This window comes from Emydura macquarii, unplaced genomic scaffold, assembly GCF_026122565.2.
Source record: "Emydura macquarii macquarii isolate MOO-44397 ecotype Brisbane River unplaced genomic scaffold, CSIRO-AGI_Emac_v2 contig_1390, whole genome shotgun sequence".
In the NCBI taxonomy this organism is placed as follows: domain Eukaryota; kingdom Metazoa; phylum Chordata; order Testudines; family Chelidae; genus Emydura; species Emydura macquarii.
Window position 1 is genome coordinate 14,360,278 of NW_027131527.1, and position 16,709 is coordinate 14,376,986.

Consider the following 16,709-nt stretch of genomic DNA (forward strand, 5'->3'; position numbering starts at 1 on the left):
AAACTTTTGGATGCAAGTTCTCTGGGCCTGCTGATTTAAAAATGTCTAACTTTAGTAGCTACTATTGATTATTCTTCTGAGATACTAGTGGAATTGCAAGAGTAGTCATATATGACTACATCTTTTTTTCCCAAAATATAGAACAGAAATATTTATTGAACATTTCTGGCTTTTCTTCATTATTGATAATTCTATCATTTCCATCTAGTCATAGTCATTGGCAGAGCGGGTAACAGAACTCAAGTCTCTTGTCTCCCTGACCTGTGCCCCAAACACTGGATATATAGGGATTGGAATAGTCCCCATTTTAGTCATAAATCAGCCTGAATCAGTACGCAGGAGTGTTCAGATTCACATCTAGATCTGAAGTTCAGTCCTCTAGGTCATTCAATATAAAAGACTGAGCTAGAACACTGAATCCAAAACCCAGCAAACTTTTGCAAAACTCTTGATCCAGAGACTCCTTTGGCAACCTGTGCCCCTCCCTAGTTTAAAATATTATTAAAATAAGAGCTGAACAGTTTTTTTTTTCTTTCTAGGCATTTGTTTCCACCAGTTAAAGTAACACTTAGTGGGTCAGCAAAAATTGGAGCTGGAGGTCTTCAAATAAACACACATTGTCTTTGGGATAATAGTGCAAATAGAGGATCCAGCCATGGACCAGAACATAGGACAGCTGGAAAGAGATGTCCTATGGATGTAGAGGAGATCTGTCTTTGGATATTTGGCCAGGGTCCAAGAACATTGACTTTTTAAACTAAATGTTGAATTAAGTAAGCCAGCAGATTCTTCTGTAAGACTGGAGGAAGGGAAATAAACTGGCAATTTGTTTGTTGAGTCTTGCACAAAATACAGATGAAAAACTATCAGTATCTGCCAGTTTTGTGTAGCAAATGCAAATGAGGAGAGGCAGCAAACCCATTATTGTTTAGCCTTCAAAGGAGGCAGCATTTCAGGCTATAAAGCTTGAATCTCCCAATCTCATAACAGCTTGTTCAGACACTTCTCTTGTAACCAATCAGTGACCTGAATGAATTCATCAACATGCAGAGGAACAAGTTCTCCCTACACAAGCAAGACAAGTAGCTGGACTTGATGTAGGAGGTTCCCAAACGAGTAGGTGGGATAAAATAATTCTGCACCTCAGGTCATGGAATAACAGTAGAACAATTCCACAGGTAGGGGCGTGTTTACATCAGGAGTTTAATTGCAGTAATTTGAGTAAGTGCGGTGCGAGAATCCCTGCATATACACACTGCAATTAAAACACACTAACTCCATATTTACCGCAAACTGTGGCATCCTCTTTCAATGTGCATTGCATGTGATGTGAATTTAGTTACTGCAGTGTATTAGTTGTGTGCACATAATAGTGCTTTCCATTACTTTGACAGTCTTCCAAATGATATCGGACACGGCTTTGCAGGCGTCCATTACTGACCTGGCTGTACTTACCTGTTTATTCTTTACTGCTCTGGAGTCAGTTTGGCTGGATATCCCCTCCCCTGTTTAAAAACTGACATCCAGAATTTGTCCCTTTCTTTCCTCCTGAATTCAAATATATTGGCATTGCTTGTGATGTTACTCCACAAGCTTAACAACATGAGCATACACTTGGAGCCATGCTGAGACCCTGAGATCTGGGCAGAAGCATTGATGCAGCAAACTCCTGCTGCCAGCCACTGGCATAAGGATCTTTTTGTGGACATTGCTAAGCAGATGTCCACAAGGAGCTACAACCAGGATGGTGACCAGTGGCAGATAAAGAGCAAACAGCTCAGGAGAACTTACATTAAAACCAGGAATGCCAGAAGAGGTGCAGCAGAGAAAGTGTAACCTGTCCATTTTCTGAAGAGCTGGACAGGATTTTGTTAAACTGCTGACTCTCTTGAACTGATTTTCCCCTTAGACTTGCTTCCCATGGGATCTTACCTACCAGTTCCCTGAGTTTGCTAAAGTCTGCCTTCTTGAAATCCATTATCTTTATTCTTCTGTTTTCCCTCCCACCATTCCTTAGATTCATGTACTCTGTCATTTCATGATCACTTTCACCCCAGCTGCCTTCCACTTTCGAAATTCTCAACCAGTTCCTCTCTATTTGTCAAAAATCAAATTTAGAACAGTCTCTACCCTAGTAACTTTCTCCACCTTCTGAAATAAAAAGGTGTCAATACATTCCAAGAACTTGTTGGATAATCTGTGCCCTGCTATGTTATTTTCTCAATAGATGTCTGAGTAGTTGAAGTTTCCCATCACCACCTAGTCCTGTGCTTTGGATCTTTTTGTTAGTTGTTTAAAAAAACCTTATCCACCTCTTCTTCCTAGTTAGGTGGTCTGTAGTAGACCTCTACCATCACCTCACCCTTTTTTTTTTTTTTTTATCCCTTTTATCCTTACCCAGAGACTTTCAACAAGTCTGTCTCTATTTCCATCTCAACCTCAGTCCAAGTGTACACATCAAAGACATAAGGCTACACCACCTCACTTTTTTTCCTTGCCTATCCTTTCTGAGCAAGCTGTACCCTTCTATACCAATATTACAGTCATGTAAACTATCCCACCAGTCTTTGTGGGATCAACCAAGTCATAGGTGTGTTTATTCACTAGCATTTCTAGTTATTCCTGCTTATTTCCCATAGTTCTCACAGTAGGATACAGACATCTAAGATACTGATTTGATTTCCCCTGTATGTTCACTCTTGTTTCTCCCTTATCCCTGCTATAATAGCCCATGCTGCCCTCCTCTGCCCCCCGAGTCCGACTTTCTCCCAGGTCTCCATGTTTTTGATTGACCTGTGGGCTTTTGTCTCTTGCCCTCATGAAACCCAGTTTAAAACCCTCGTCACTAGGTTAGCTAGCCTGTATCCAAAGATACTCTTCCTCAATAGGTGGACCCCCATCTCTTTTCAGCAGTCCTTCTTCCCAGAACAGCATTATGTGGTCAAGGAAGCCAAAGCCTCCTAACAACACCTTCCTCACAGCCAAGCATTCATCTTCAGGATGCATCTGCATGACAGTATGCAGAACACTTAAGGTACAGCCTAGGAGCTGTGGAACCACTGGGTACCCTTATCAGCTATTTAGTTTGGGGTAAGCTCTCCACTTACTCTGGCTGGTGTCTTACAGGCAGCTCTTCAAACCCTGTTGTCACCCAACCCAACAGCAGGTGGCGCCAGACACCCAATTTAGTTAAATGAATGCTTTCCAGCCACTCATGAACCAGTAGCATCGAGGAACCCCAGGATTATATCATCTAACCCTGGTCAAAAAGCTTCACCAGGGAGATCATCATCTAGTCCTCCCTTCCCTTAAAGGAGAATTGCACCAGCTTCTCTAAACACTTCAAAGACACACTGGTTAATATAAAACACTAAACAAGTTTATTAACTACAGGAAAATAGATTAAGTATTTATAAATGGCAAATTTAGAGATTAAAAGAAGTTACCAAATGAAATAAACATAAGATTGCAGTCTAAATTTTACACACTAACAAGGTCTTCAATTAGCAAGGTCTCACCTTTGTTAGCTGGTAGGAGCAGTTTCTTAAACATAGGCTGGGCAATCTTCCCTGCCTGGAACTCCCCTCCCCCCTTCAAAGTCCTTTTGTCTTCCAAATGACCCTTCAGATGTTCAGTTGAATAGGAGTGGAGCCAAGTGAAGATGTCATGCTCCGCCTTTTATAGTCTGTTTCAGCTTGTTGGAACAGTCCATTCATGTCACGTGACAGCTGCTTCCCATTGGTCAAGCAACCCCATTGCAAATGTGTGTTCTACAGGGAAGTCTTCACTGTAAGCAGTTCCTGGTAGTGGATTCTTTTCTTGATGGCCCATTAGCACATCTGGCCACTTCATTGTTGGACCTGAAAAGCTGGTTTGGGTGGTTCCCACCTCACAATATTTTATAACTTCACGGACTATGGTACCACATACAATCCCACAGAATATTAATGTTTAGCAGACTTTTAAAATACCAAAGACATACCTACTACAGAACATACAGTTACATGACTGTGGTGAATGTGGAGTTTCTGGGGTGGTGTTCTCAGACAGTGTCACAATCTGCCTCTGCCTGGGCCCCTGCCCTTGACTAGAAGGATGAAAGAACACCTCTTGTGCCCCCAAACTCCTTCACCCTTGCTCCCAGAGCCTTGTAGTCATTTCTGATCTGCTCAGTGTCATGCTTTGCAGTATCATTAGTGTCCACCTGGATGAGTAGCATAGGGTAGTAGTCAGAGGGCCGGATAATCCTTGACAAGCCCTCCATAAAACATCCTAAGATACAGGCTCCTGGCAGACAACATACCTCCCAGTATGCATTGGGATTTTTCCTCCTCCCCCAGCCATGGAACCTGCAGCAGCCAGACCCTCAAGGACAGTCTTTATCAGTGGCTGAGTAACCTGAGATGAGATGAAGTGTTTGCAGACCTCATTGTAGACTCCCCCCACAGAAATGAAATCAGTGGAAGTGAAAGTTTTTACTTGAGGTCTGAGAGGGAGAAAGACTGGGAGCCATGGAAAGAGATTGAAGTGGCCAGAGACAGCATTGCCATGGCAAGACACACTATGGAGAAAGACAGATGCAGAGGCAACGTCAGGAGCCTCAGAATGCTCTGCTGCAGCACATGCTGTGTGCCCACTAGCAGACAGACAATCTAGTACCCTGAGCCACGACCCAGCCACGTTCTGTAGCACCTGAACCATACAGGATACTGGGAACACCATCAGATATTCCCAGCTGTACCGTGCAGCTATGCTCCCTAAGGTCATTCCCCTTCCTGGGCCAAGCTCTGGACAACGAGAACAATTGCACATGGAGCTTGGCTCTTTTGAGCCATTTAATGCCCCTGATAACTGAGTGCCAACACTCAGCACCAGAAAACCTAGGAACAAGAAGAATCAGAGGCAGGGCGTGTACTTGCCTATGAATTGGAAACCTCCCCTCCATGAGCATGTTCTGCCCTCCTCCGCATTATGTCACTTTAAAGTTTTGTTTCCCTGTATTTTAAAATTAAAGGTTCATTTGTGGTTGTTATATAATATGTTTAATAATCAAAACCATTAAAAATCCACTGTCAGCAATACATTTTACACAGAAAAATCCATACTTTGCGTAAGTTACAGGTTTTTAGAAGAGTATAAACAGAGATACAAGTTAAAATAAAACATGCCACAATCTGCCACTTTTACCACCCATAAAAGAGACTGCATTGCTCACATGTTAAGCCAAAATTTAACCAATTGGGAAGATTGTTTCAGAGGACCCCCTTCCCTTCCTGCTGATCGACCCTGCTGTGTCTGATCACCAGTAGGAACATGGAAACAGTAAATAGGAGTAAGATAGTTAGAACAATTTATTAGATAACAGTGAGGAATAACAGTACAAATGGCTCGGGGGTTAAGGGGTGTGAGGCTTTAAACCCAGGCCCACTACCAGTAAAACAACCCATGGAACAAATGACATTAATTTATATACATCACCATTTGTCACCCTTAAGGAGGAACACACGGAAATCAGTAGTCAAGACACATTGAGACAACAGGAGTCCACAGCAGGAGCTAAGGTAAGATGGAGGTAAGTCTCCATCGTTGCTTCACAGCAGACACGGGTACATCTGTCTCTCAGATGGACAGCCTAGAGCTCTGTTCATTCTGACCTTATATAGCAGGCTGTCTCCAAGCAAACTACACACCTATGTGACCTCTCCCACCCAAACCTTCCCATCTCAGGTAGAAGGGCGGGAAAATTCCATGAAGAAGGCACCTCAATATGGAGTCCAAAATTCAGGATGGAGTTCATATATCCACAAAATTCTGCCCTATGCACAAATCACTTCCCCATCTCCTGGGAAAACAGCTGGATAAACATCTGTATATGTTCAGGTCTCAGACTCAATGTAAGAGCAATAGGCATCCCTGACAGCATTACTCTGGCCAAGGACCCTGTGCACTATGGACATTGGATGGTCACCCACATTCCGTAGGGTGGGAGTGGTAGTGGGAGGCCACCATAGTGGAACTGTAGAGCAAGCCCATTCTGCAGTCACCCCCGCAGTGGCTCCTGGCCCATCTCCCCACTTCAGTCCAGTGGCTCTCACCACAGCATGCAGGTGGGAACCTTCCTCTGATGCTCTGCTCCCTTCCTGGCCTAGGCATCATGAGCTGGTCTGTGGTGTAAGGTGTGTGTATGTATGTTTTTCCAGGCGGCTGGGCTCCCCCTGTTGAAAGTACACTGATTAATCCAAGCTTGGCTGTTTCCATTTTCTACCAGTCTTGCTAGCAGCTCATACACTGAGTAAATCTCTGCACTGCAATCTCTCACCCATCATTAAGGCTCTCGCTCTTACTCTCATAAATATTGTGCAAAATACGTGCCTCTATAATGATAGGTTGAAAGCTGCAAGGGAAAAGTGCCTATTCCACAAACAGCACCACCTTCCTTTCAGAAGGCCAAATGCACATTCTACTGTCATTCTGCAACTACGGAGGCAATAGTTAAAACCATTCTTTCCTGGCCCATGTGGCCAATGAATGGTTTCATTAACTAGGGCAGCAAAGAATGAGCTGAGTCTCCTAGGATAACTGGAGCAATCCCAACACCATTAATAGCCATAGTGATCCTGAGGGGAACTGTCCTTTATTCATTAAGGTAAATAGAGCGGAGTTCTAAAAGATCTTAGGATCATGGACTTTTCCAAACCACCCTACAGTTGTATTTGTAAACTTCCTACTGTGGTTAGTTAGTATCATGGAAAATTATCCTTTTCTGTTTATGAACTCAGCCTTGGCCGGGAGGCAAATTATAGGTGCATGGGTGTTGTCAGTTGCTCCAGTATAGTTTAGAAATCCCAGGTATGCAAAGCTAGCAATCTGAGCCTCACCAAGCTTTTATGACCCAGTGTAACAACAATACCATGTGCAGGGCCGTATACATCTGCATTACAATGGCCCTGTAACAAGATCAGCACCCCCTATCACAAGAGCCCCCTTTGTTGAGTGCATGTCTGCAATCACTCAGTTTGTAGAATAGGGTGGGCACCCAGCTCTTAGAAGCAATCCTCCTTGGTCAATGGTTTCTTCAGCAGGTCTTCAGTAACTCAGCCCTCCAGCCAAGTCTCTCTCTCTCTCACTCACACTCACTCAGTGTCTGTAGATGGAACAGAACAAATCTCTTCTGGAGTATACAGTCTTTCACTTCTCCCAGCCCAGGCCATACCCCCAGGGCTTCCTCCCTAGAGACACTGTGTCCCTGCAGCCTTCCCTGGGCTCAGTCCTTACTCAGTCCTAGCAACCAGTCAAGAGCTCCTTCTAAGTTCCCTGGGTTCCTACCCACACTGAACTGTCCATGGTTTTGCTGTTCTTTCAGCCAGCCAGGAACCCAGTCCTCTCTCTTGCAGCTCTATGCAGTAATTTACTGACGATCTCTTCTGCTCCTTTTTTTAATATGGCCCTGCTGGCCCCTGACTGGCTAATGGCTGCTCCAATAGCCCTTCCAATTGGTTGATTCCTCTGCAGCCACTCTAAACCACTTGGAAGACTTCTCTTCTGCTCCTCTGGAACAGGGTGTGGCAGGATCACACCCCATCACAGGCCCCAACAGTTGATCCCCTTATAGCCAATGGTTGATGATGGACCAATCACATTTGGGGTGGCCAGCTTCTCGATGGCATTGGTGACCTGCTTCTTGATTAGTAAGGAGCATCGTATGTTGGTACCCTGCTGCAGCCATTGTCCAAGGTCAGCACCGTTCTCAAAAACAATTGCCTTTGCCGTTCTGAAATTTTCTCACTCCTGCTGGTAATACCAGCTCTGCAGAATAATCCTCTCTCATCCCTTGACACTGGTTTCCCGAGCCCATATGGTGTAGCACTGTTCCTGAAGCTGTTCCAGTAACTGTGCCTATAATAGCAGTTGCTCGATGTCATCCTCATTTTCCTCGTCCTCATTTTTCTTCTGAACCTGCTGCTTCTCCTGGAGGAGCTGTTATTGTTGCCACATCCAAAGCCATAGGCACCTGGCTTCAAGAGCTAAAATACAGCTGAAACAGCCTCTTCTAGATATTCATGGTTAAGATCATGCCCAAGATAAGGGCATGGAGCATTGTTGAGTCCATACTGGCCAACAGCAATTTGAAAATCGTGCTAGTATGCCCATTGCTGACTGTGGAGGACACTGTGCTAATGGATCTTTAACCCCTTCTTGACTGAGGCAGAGAGCTGCCCTTCCACGGGTGGGTTCTCAGATTTCTTAGAAAATAGAGAATAGCACTGTAGGTTCATCTTGCCTCACATCTTCATCTCTGCATTGACATCGGCCTATTTAATTTGATGCTCACTAGCTAAGCCTCCATCCTTGCTTTAAACGTCTCTATACTATCTGCTTCCAATGCTTATATTGAATTCATAACTGAAATATTAAAAGCACTTAACTTTACAGAGGATTTAAAAACATACAAACAGAAAAACAAGAACCACAACAGCTGTTCAGTGAGACCTGACTGCAGAAAATGAGTCATCTGGAAACAGAAGTATTTTACAAAGAAAACTTGGGTTTGCTTCCCTCTTGCATTTACTACTGAAATAAGTTTTTGGGAAAGCCCTATATGAAGACTTGGTTGAAATGAATAAATACAAAAAGTAATATTTTATTCTCCTGTAGTGCCTTTCACGTGAGGCTCTCAAAGTGCATTCCATGCTTCGGGGAATTAAGACTCATATCTCCTGAGGTGAGTTAGTCTATTCTTCAACCAGTGTATCATTATCTTCATTTTACAGATAAAATGAAATACGGGGGGGGGGGGAGTGATTTGACCAAGGAGTTACAGTGAGTCAGTGACCAATCTGGGAACAGAACCATGAAATCCATCTAATAATAAAAAAAATACCTAGTGCAGAGACGGCAAGATCACCCAGCAGGTCAGAGGCAGAGTTGGGAATAAAACCCAGGTCTCCCAAATTCCAGGCCTACACTCGATTTATGAGGTCACAATACATGCAATATAATGTCTAGTTTCCCTCAGTTACACTCTGATCTATCTTTCTTCCTGTCTTTACTGTCTTTGTTTGATTTTGAAAATTTGTAATGACCCATCACTGTAGCATCTGGGAGGCCTGTGCTTTAGGAACAAAACCACCTCTGGAACTGTACAAGAGGCTGGCTTAGGGATCAAACGAGACCAGCATACTCTAGTTACAGGGGATCTCTCTCACTACCGAAGCATATCTAGAGAGACCTGTGAACTTCAAGAAGCCTGACTAGCTCAAAATCTGAAAATCCAAAAAGTTGAATGAGACTTGTACATCTTAATTACAGAGGGGTCTCTTTTTCTAGCCAATCAAATGTCCCAATTACAAGCCCATCTCTCCCTAAATGTCAAATAAGCTGAAACCTCTACATCCTGGTTACAGAATGGTCTCCCTCAGAAAGCAGTATATATGTCAAACCCTATTACTGGAGAGTTTCTTTGACTAGTCCATAAAATCAGCAAAAAACTAAACTGTCAAATGAGACCAGTACACCATAATTTCAGGGTGCGCATTCTCATTAGCCAATCAAATAGATAAAGAGAGCAGTGAGCTCCAATGACAGGGCAATCTCTCCGGTTAACCTGTAAAATTAATGAAGTTCCCAAATGCCAGCTATGTAGAGGTCTTTCAACCCTAATTAAAAGGCAGTCTCTTTCACTAGTTGGTCAAATATATGGATACCTGTAAACACCAACTATAGGGTGGTCTCTATATGACTATCTTGTGAAACCCCTAAATCTCAAATGACCAGAGCCCTATACACCCTAATTACTGGGTGATCTCTGTAACTGGGCTGTCAAAGAGGGAGCAACCTCTTTCCACCACTTATCTATTTCATCACTCTAACTGAAATCAAAATTCAACCTTTAGAGGTCAAATAAATTAAAGTGCTAAATAAAGAGGGACCTGCACTTCCTGTTAACAGAGTGGTCCTTCTCCCTAGCCTGCCATACACGTAATGACCTATAAACCCAAATTACAAAGCAGTCTTTCTGACTAGCCCAAAAATTTAATGAAAATTCAAATTGTCAAATGAGACTGGTACACCCTAATTACGGGATGGTCTCTTTAATGGGGATGACAAGAATGCAGAGACCTCTTTCTAACTACTGATGTAATTCAGCACTTGCTGCAATCAAAATGTAACCTTTTTGGGGTTCAGAAACATTAAAGTGCTAAATAAGGGAGAGAACTGCATTCCCTGTTTACAAGGTGTTCCTTCTAACTAGTGTGCCAAGTATGCAGAGACTTCTAAACCTCAATTATCGGACAGTGTCTCTGATTTGCCCATAAAATCATTGTAAATCCAAAATGTCAAATGAGACCTGTACACCCTAATTACAGGGTAGTCACTCCCATTAATCAGTTAAAGGAGCAAAATGGTAAGAGAGCCAAAGGGCAGAGACTTGAATGCTAATTATAGCTAGGTCACAAGCCTCAATGTATCGAATGGCTCAGTATCCCCATATACTTCAGAAATATGACCTGAGCCTTGGTTACAGGGAATTCACTGTGCCCAGTGCCTCTTTCCTTCTCCTCCATTTCAGTGACTTGTTTTCTTTCATCCTTTTCTCACCATTTTCTTGGATGCTTGCTTCTTCTCATCTGCTTGTATTTGGAGGTGCTTGAAAGAGAGAGAGAGAAATAGCCTTAGGAGAGGGCTGAGCCAAATCTATGCTCCCAATGCAAACAGAGTGTAAACTAACGATGCAGCAGTTTTCCTGAGTCTGCAGACAGCCTGAAATTCTAGCTCTAAGACAGTTGCTGTTCCTGTACTCTTCAGTGGGAATTTCACCTCCTCCCATGCTTCTGTGAACCAGAACTACTAAATAAATCTTACTGAGAAGCCCAGACCTCCAGATTTCCCCTTGACTATTCCTCAATCCAGTTCAAAATTCCTAATACAAAATCTGCATGAGTTAGTTAATCAAGGGCAGTGTGAAATTAATATATGCCAAAAACAATGACAGAAGATATACTGTGCTGATTGATTTAGTCCAAAAATGCCAGAGAAACCTCTCTTTTTGAATTTACCAGCAATTACTGCAAGATCTCGTGTCCAATAGCAAAGCAGGATATGAAACCACCAAGCTTGGCTGCAGAATTCCAGTTTGAAATGGAGTGCAATGGGCTAAGAATCTGTCTAGCATTTCTTGAGGGCACAATAAATGGTGATTGATGAGATGTGTACTCATTTTACAAGGTGCTTATTCTGATCAGCTGGCTAAAGTGGCTCAATGCCAAGGAAATAAAGGGCAGAGATCTGATCCCTAATTACAGGGTGGTCCCACTGCCCAAATTACTAAAATATCCCTAAACTCCCTTAACAAAGAGGGATGCAATCTGTACCCTAATTACAAGATCATCCTTTAGATTAGCTGGTTTAAGGAGCACAATGCCAAGAGAGCCAAAAGACAGAGATCTGGACCCGAATTACAGGAAAGGCCCACTGCTCAAGGTACCAAAGAGTTATATATGTCTCATAAGAAAGAAGCTCAAGACATGCACCCTAATTACAGTTATCAGATTGCCTCGATTGCCAACAGGGCATAATGCCAAAAGAGCAAGAGGATAGAGACCTTAATCCTAATTACAGGAGCTCACACTAATCAAGGTTCCAGACCTGCATAAGTGACAGGAATGTCACTGACACCTGGTTATAGGCTAATCACTCTCTCTAAACTATAAACACAGATTAATGCCAAGAAAATAAAAGGGCAGAGACCTGAACACTAATTTACAGGGAGGTCACTGTGCCACAAGTCCCTTTCCTTCTCTTCCATTTCAGTGACTTGTTTTTGTTCCTATTTTCTCACCATTTCTTGGATGTTTCCTTCTTCTTGTCCACTGGTACTTGGAGGTGCTGGAAACAGAGAGCGTTGAAGTCAGAGAGCCTTAGACAGGACTGAAATTCTTACTACAAAAATCAGTGGTATATTTAATTATATAATGATTGTAAAGGTTGCATGAAAGAAAATGTATTCTACCAATAATAAGAAAAGGCTATAGTGACTGATTTATTCCAAATCTTTCAAATGAGTTTCTATTTTTAATCTATCCTATATTGTGGCAGAATCTCTTAATTTCAAGACCAAAGCGAGGCAGAATCCCTGAGGTTTAGCTGCAGAATTCCAGAGTATGTTTAAACTGAGTGTGGTGGGCCAGGATTATGTTCCAGTTCAAAGGGACAATAAAAATATTGACTTAGAAGATCTGCAGCCAGATTACACAATGGTCACTCTGACCACCTGACTATGATATGACAACACCTCAGCACATGCCACCTCAACCACATTCCCTGGTTTTCCCACCTAAGCACTTTTGATCTAAACTCAAGCCCTTCCCATCACTCATGCTACTGCAAAGTTTCCCACCTACTCTCAACTAGCGCCAACTCATGGTCACATGCCACCTGAAGCACATTGCATATATGCTCAGAAGGTGTGGAGGGACTCTTCTTTTTTACAAATGGCACTTGAATGAGGAAATGGATTTTGAGTGGCAATACATGGTAAAATACTCTTGGGTCACTTCAGGTGGCACATTCCTGTGACTCTTAGGGTATGTTTACACTTGGAGCTGAGGGTGCGATTTCTGGCTTGTGTAAACATACTTGTACTAGCTGCCATTGAGCAAGCCATCTAAAAATAGTAGTGTATCTGGAGTAGCATGGACAGCAATGAGCAGCAGCATGGGGTTAGCCTTGCCAAATGGGCATGTAAGTCGACTTATCTATCCTGTGCCGCTACTCACCGCAACTCTCACTACCCTGGCCACACCACTATTTTTAGTACATTCGCTTGATGAGAGCTAGTGCAAGTATTTCTGATGAGTAGGGAATCATACTCTAGCTCCAAATGTACACAGAGCCTTACAAGTGAGGTGAGGGTGTGACCTGGGGTAGCATATTGCATAGAAACAAAGCTAAGGCTTCAGGTCAGAGAGTGGAAAATTTTGCTTATTTCAAATAATCTAATGATCACTGGATGACCTCAGATTTATTTTTGGTTTATAATCAATCCATGTCCACATCCTTGTTCTAATAATTATAAATAATTATTCTACTTATTAATAATTAATTTCTAATATAAATAGTTACAACATTCAATCTTATTTATTTGGTGAAATTTCTAAGGGAATTCATCTATGTAAGATTAATTTTTAAGACATGTTGGAACAAGGAACTGGGAACCATGAATTAAAAAAACCAACTTCACCCTTGTGCCTCACCGGCTGCCAGGGCTCCTGCATTGATTGGCTCTGGGCCTTTTGCAGCTCTGTCAGGTGACAGGTCCTCCTCGTTGGATTTCCCTCCCCCCTTCTTTCCCCTGCAATTTGGCCATAGAAGCAGCTGTTGCTGTTCTTCACAATGGTTGAAGGAAACCAGACAGACAGAGCTGGGAGTTCAGGCTGAGCAGCAGCAGCAGCAGCGTCTGGCTCTGGGTAAGAGATGGTTTCTGTCTTCTCGTACTGAGAAAAAGAGATTTGAAGAGCTTCCCCCTCCCTCTCACACACACTGGGGCCTGGGGATACTGCCGAACTCCGCAATGGAATGGGGCTGCATTAACGCAGCCCGAGAATTTGTACTTCTCAGTGCAGACTGCTAATATGCAAGAGTCTGAACTCGTTTGGCCAGGTGACCAGAGGGGCTGCATTCACCAGGAAACAGAGCTCCTCAGCTGAAAGTGAAAGAAGATTACTGTAATGCATGCAACCTCAGGCTGCTTCCTGCTCTGTGCAGCAGGAGTACTCTGCTGAAATGCAAAAGCTCTGAGGATAAGAGAGGGGGTGGCAGTATCTTGTAGTCTTCTCTTCCCCAGCTCCAAAGTGGAAAAGTTTGGAAACAAGTAACTTCTTATGCTGTACATTTTGGTGTTAGAAGTTGAACATGAAAGTGGGGGGAGGGTGAAATGCCATCTTCCATGACTTTGGGGTATCCCTGCCTCCTCATAGCTGGGTTGCCATTGCATGTGAAGTAATTCTAGGATTGTATGTAGATATTGCTGCTAATCGTCCTTAGCTTAGTTTTATCCATAAATGAAAGTAAGTGTTGAATCAATGCAGACTGATAGCATTTGGTTATCATATTACTTGGGTTTGCTTAGGGAATACTGCAACCCAATTTAGTGTTAGATTTGCATGGAAATATATCTTGGTTCAGAAGCCTTGGGTTTCTGCCACCAGTCTAGTATTTTAATTTTACTACTCAGTCAACTAAATATAGGACCACTGCTGCTGGGTCACTGGCTAGGGCTTAGGCATACCTTTAGTAAAGATACCAAAAGCATCCAAAGGAGGCATGACATGGAGATGTGCTGCTTGGCCAACCACACTCGGGTTCTAGGCTCTGTTTTCTTGAAGGACATCTTGCTACATGCATCCACTGGTTCTTTTCTACTTCTTTCCCATTTTGGCTCATCTGTTATCTCTTACAATTCTTTTTAGCCAAAATTCTTTGCTGTTTGTCTCCCCAGTTTTCTCTGTTAATTCATGCCAATGGAAGCAAACAGGTGTCAGTGATCCCCTTTAAAAACAAAATAAATGAATAGATTTTAAGACCAGAAGGGACCATTATAATTATCTAGTCTGATGTGCATAAACAAACTATAGAATCCCACCCAGTGATTTCTGCTTCAAGCCCATAACTTTTGAGTATTGTGGTCTCACAAAGAAGTCCAGTCCATCATGGAGCATTACTGTTACTGTGATAGGGCTAGCCTCGACATTCTAAGACATTCAACCAATGACCTCAGGAGTCACTCTGATGAAGTAATTTTAGAGTTGACTGGTGGTAAGAGAGATAGTTAGAGGTGACTTGCCCCATAGAAGGCAGAGTTTTGCCTTCTGCTCAGTAAGTGAATCCTAGTAAAGAGGTAATGGAGATCAATGTGTGCCAGAATTCAATTCCCCCTGGGGAATACCCCAGGGAAGACCTGGTGTCATTGACAGAAGGCCTCTAGTTTCTGGAAAGTCCAGATTATGAAAACAAATCTTTTTGTAAGGACTAGTGAACTGAACAGTTATTCTGGATATACGTAGGTTTACATTTGCATGTATTGTTTCTCTGGTTCCTTCTCCCCCCCTGCCCCATGTTTATTTGTATATTGTTTTTTGGGCCTCAATTCATGTGTGTGTAAATAACTCCTGTTCTATTATCCATTCAGAGGATTGCTTGTAAGAAGTTTTAAATGAGGCTATATAGCCTCATTTTGTCTATCTTTGGGACATGCTGTATTAAAGACACAGTATTGGGAATCGACATTCTGCCTTGGCGAGACAACAGAAGTGGGTCTTGGTGACAAGATATAATAAAGAAAATCCTCCAGAACTTAAGAATATATTTTTCTTTTTCCTGTTCTTGTTGTACCCTTTCCCCAGGGACAATCTAGGCTGACAGGTAAATATACAGAAAATTGTAGGGTCATGTGAGTCCTTGTGATTTAACTTATAGTCAGGAGTTCTTACAAACTGAGCTCCATATGAAGATCTGAGTTTTTCAGGATGTCAGATTTGGATGTCTTTGGCTTTGGGAGGAGGGATTAATTTTTTAAATGTATGAATTTATTTTGGTGTGAAAATTCTGTATTTAATTATTGAGAAAAACACATTTAACAAAAGGCAGTCAATAATATTAAGAATCTACAAATGTGTCTTTCATTTTGCTAGCCACAACTGACAATTTTGATTTAAGAATATAACTCAAAAAGCAATTAGTAAATGTATCTTTAAAGTGACATATTTTGTTGTCTTTTAGATGGTGCACCAATAATGACAATAACAAATAATTAAGAAAGATTTAAAATTGAAGTTCATGTAGTCTGTTCATAAATTAAACCCAGAATACAGAGCACTTACATGAAAATTAGAGGTTAAAACTTATCTTCAAAGTTTGATAAATCTTTTTCCATGTGTGTCACAGGCCCCTATTTGGGGCGGGTAGGGGTCACTAAAGCACCACGGCTGTGTGTCTCGACCCCCTTAGCCTCCAGGGGTGCAGCTTAATGGCCAAAGTCAATTTAACTGTTTACTCTCTCAGGATTGTATGGCCTAATGGCCAGAGTCATTATAGCTGTTCCTTCCCTCAAAGCGGTATGGCCTAATGGCCAGCATCAGTATGTTGGCCCTGTTATGCAGCATAGAAAGGCTTAATGGCCACAATCACAAAGGTAGCCCTCTCTGTGAGGGCAGCATGACCTATTGACACGCTGGGGTAGTGGGATACCACTTAAGGATGTTTAGGGCCCAGATAGGGGGTCTTAGGCCCTCCCTTCTCCTCTGAGCCCCAGCCCACGGCCCTGACAGAGATGGGGGTACTCACCACCAAGTCAGCAGGGATCCTCCCAAATCACTGACCAGTGCCCCAATTCTCCCCCCATCACACTGTTGAAGTCTCCTGGGCTACTTCCTTCCTGGTTTCCTGTGGTGATGATCCACAATTCTCTGGGGCCTCCAGGGTCCTCAGCCGGTGCCACTCCTGGTGGCTCAGTCCCTTCTCTGGGTTCATCTACTAGCCTGGAATCCACCTGGGGCTCAGCATGCTTTAGCTCTGGGGTCAGCATTCACAGCAGCTCCTGGTAGAGAACCAGCGGTCTGCATCCTCCCTCTCCAGTAGCCAGCCCTGACTGAGTTGCTTAGCTCCCTCTTATACCCAGTCTCCATCTGAAGTATGCCAAGCAGGATCAATGA

General features: G+C 42.9%; 1 protein-coding gene and 1 long non-coding RNA gene across 13 annotated transcripts in view; one reads left to right on the forward strand and one right to left on the reverse strand.

Annotated features, from left to right (window-relative positions):
* Window positions 1-16,709, forward strand: part of LRRC20 (leucine rich repeat containing 20) — a 145,199-nt gene that overhangs the window by 15,935 nt on the left and 112,555 nt on the right. For 4 of the 12 annotated variants that reach the window (XM_067552697.1, XM_067552689.1, XM_067552701.1 and 1 more), the window contains exons 1-2: window positions 13,368-13,466; window positions 15,188-15,420. The exons of 1 other annotated variant lie outside the window; for it this stretch is intronic. The gene's annotated coding sequence lies outside the window, so the exon portion shown is untranslated. Of the gene's footprint in view, window positions 1-5,495; window positions 5,573-13,356; window positions 13,467-15,187; window positions 15,421-16,709 lie in introns of those variants that run through there. 7 more of the 12 variants (XM_067552691.1, XM_067552690.1, XM_067552695.1 and 4 more) reach the window with 7 other exon arrangements.
* On the reverse strand, window positions 14,078-16,610 carry LOC137156083 (uncharacterized). Its single transcript, XR_010920664.1, has 2 exons — window positions 16,342-16,610; window positions 14,078-14,547 (listed from the first exon to the last, which is right to left on the reverse strand). It is a non-coding gene; the product is annotated as an uncharacterized lncRNA (long non-coding RNA).